The sequence below is a fragment of the Nannobrachium achirus genome, assembly GCF_963921795.1.
Source record: "Nannobrachium achirus genome assembly, chromosome: 23".
Taxonomy (NCBI): Eukaryota; Metazoa; Chordata; class Actinopteri; order Myctophiformes; family Myctophidae; genus Nannobrachium; species Nannobrachium achirus.
The window spans coordinates 41,188,641-41,189,108 of record NC_137830.1 but is presented as its reverse complement, the minus strand read 5'-3'; positions in this window follow the sequence as shown (position 1 = coordinate 41,189,108).

Genomic DNA, 468 nt, shown 5'->3' with positions numbered 1-468 from the left:
GCCTCTTTTACAACCGTCTCTTCAGAGGTTCAGTCTTTCTGTCGGAAGCCGAGAGGCTCCGCAACGCTCCTCCAAATACATTAAAATATACAGTAAAACGTGCCTATCCTGGGCCTTGTAGTTCATTGAGCGCCTGGGCGTAATATAAGCCCGGGCGACTCGGCAAAAAACATTTCTCCGAACGGTTGGAATATAATGATGCATTGTGTACAGTTTAAAAACCAGAATCCCTGACAGGCTAAAGGTAACGACATAGTAGTCTACATCAGTGTTTCTCAACCACTGTGCCTGGGGACCTTTGGTGTGCCCCTGAGAAGGGTCAAGTGTGCCCCTTGAAACTGCTTGAAAGCCAGTATTGTATTTATCATTTTAAAAATGATTTAAACTAGTGAAAACAGCCGATCTACAAGCACACAACGCCTCGCGGTGCGAGGCGTTGTGTGCTTGTAGATCTGCTGTTTTCACTAC